Here is a 2557-nt window from a genome sequence, read left to right on the forward strand (position 1 = left end):
CACTAATTCTAGTCATGGTTCTGGTCACTATGTAAACTTATCACAATTTTATAAACTATATCTCCCTCCCACTTGTTAACTATCCCCCCACCACCTCCCTTCTGGTAACCATCCCTTTGGTCTCTGTTTCTATGAGTCTATTTTTGTTTTGTTTTGTTTGTTTTGTTTTTAGATTCCACATATAAATGAAATCATATGGTAGTTGTCTTTCTCTGCCTGACTTATTTCACTTAGCATAATACTCTCTGGATTCATCTGAGTTGTCACAAATTGTAAGATTTCATTCTTTTTTATTGCTGCTTAATATTCATTATATATATTAAATCTTCTGTTGATGAACACTTGGGTTGTTCCATATCTTGGCTATTGTAAATAACATTTCAATGAACATATTGGTGCATATATCTTTTTCAATTAGTGTTTTTACTTTCTTTGGATTAACACCCAGAAGTGGAATTGCTGGGTTGTATATATTTGGTTTTTTTGTGTGAGTGAAATCGCCCTACTATTTTTTATGGGGTCTCTACCAGTTCACAGTCCCACCAACAGTGCACAGGGGGTTCCTTTTTCTCTACATCCTTATCAACATATGTTATTTGTTGACTTTTTGATAATAGTCATTCTGTCAGATGTGAGGTAATATCTCATTGTTGTTTTGATTTGCATTTCTCTAATTATTAGCATCTTTTCATATGTCTGTTGGCCATCTGTATATCTTCTTTGAAGAAATGTCTTTTCCTGTCCTCTGCCCATTTTTCAATCAGATTGTTTATTTTTGTTGTTGTTATTGAGTTGTATGAGTTGCTTATATATTTTGGATATCAACTCTTTATCAGATAAACCATTTGCAAATATATTCTTCTAAGAAATAGATTAATTTAATTTGGTTCATTAGAATGATTTTCCCCAGAAATTTAAAACTTTCCTTACATAAAAATTAAAACTCAAAGATCTCCTGCCATAAAGAAAAACAGCATGGGCTCTATACTATAATTTGTGAGGCACTAATATACATGCTGATCAAATGGAATGTGTTGAACAAGCTAATTCCTGAGTGTACAGAAGCTACATTTAAACAAGAATATTATCTTGATTCTAGCAATTAAATTTGGGCCAAAGCAATGCGATTTGGTTTTTCCAAATGCCATGTTTGTGGAATAAACTTGATTGGGCCGGGTTCCCTGGTATCTATGGATGAGTTTTAGGGCATCTGCAACCTCCTTAAAACAATATTCAAATGTTTGTTTCTATGTGCAAATGTAGATTTGCAGGGGGGGCGGGAGGGGGCGGAATTGTTTTCATCAAATTCTCAAAGAGAGCCATTGACCTTAAATAGACCTTAAATGGTTATTTTTTTTTTTTTTGTAATTATTAATGACACACAGGTATAACATACTATTTTAACAGATGTGATATCAGTGCTAGTCTTTTTGCTTTGTTTATCCCCCTCCCCTTGCTTGATCTTTCTCCCTCTACTTGTATCATCCTCTCCTAGCCCTAATCACTCTCTGGGTAACTCATGGTAATCACTGGATATGTATTATCCTGTACTTTTTTCAAAACTCATATTATCACATATAAAATTTGCATATCTGTATATATGAATGTATATGCACATATTTATATATGTAGAGAATTTTGTTAATTTTTTAAAACATATTACACACTAGTTTTTAAATCAATAATATTAATGGCAATTATTCTAAGTAAATGGGTATAGTAACAAATTAATTATTTTTATTGACTACATGGTATTTAAGGTGTGACATTGTTTACTCGATTATTCTCCACATCAATGCATGTTGACTTTTCTTCTCCCTTTCTTTTTTTGTCAGTATAAACAATGCTTCAGTAAACATCTTGCACATGTATTTTTCTCAACTGTTGCTCTAATTGTTATGGCAAAGAGTCCTAAAAATAGCACTGCTAGGAGAAAGGGCATGTTTGAAATTTTAATAGATGCTGTCAGCTATAAAGAAAACTGCTCATTTCCACCAGCATTATATGTGAATGCCCTTTCAGCTTTCTATTGTAGGTTTAAAGCTCTTATTAAGTTTTTATGTCCTTGGGTCTGTAAAATAATATTTCATTTTTTTTTAGACGAGGCAACCCTTAGTTGACCTCACAGATTGCAAAAAATTTTTCAGCTTACAATCCTTTATTTTTTAATGTCTCTTATGCCTACAGCCCCTGGTCTTCCTAGGTGGTCTCCCATTCAAGTACTAACCAGGCCTGACCCTGCTTAGCTTCTGAGATCAGATGGGATTGGACTTGTTCAGGGTAGCATGGCCATAGATAATAATATTTTAGTTTTGATTAAATTTAATTCACATTTTTCAACTACTAGTGGTTTGGAGCACCTTTTAAAATACTTACTGCCCATTTGGAATTGCCTCTTTAGGACTTTCCTATTTACATCTCTTGCCCTTTTATTATTGTTTTTTTTTTTTTTTTGTCTTTTTCATATTAACTTTAGGGCTCTTTATATATATTACAGCTTACTATTTTGTTATCATTTGTAAAAAAAAGGAAGTACTAAAATTATTTTCCAAATATT

The 2557-nt window shown here is 32.4% G+C and overlaps 1 pseudogene; it reads right to left on the reverse strand.

The window, feature by feature from the left end:
* Positions 1 to 2178: 2178 nt before the first annotated feature.
* Positions 2179 to 2297, reverse strand: LOC111743177 (annotated as a pseudogene).
* Between the last annotated feature and the right edge of the window lie 260 nt (positions 2298 to 2557).

The sequence above is a fragment of the Pteropus vampyrus genome, unplaced genomic scaffold, assembly GCF_000151845.1.
Source record: "Pteropus vampyrus isolate Shadow unplaced genomic scaffold, Pvam_2.0 Scaffold108, whole genome shotgun sequence".
Classification (NCBI taxonomy): Eukaryota; Metazoa; Chordata; class Mammalia; order Chiroptera; family Pteropodidae; genus Pteropus; species Pteropus vampyrus.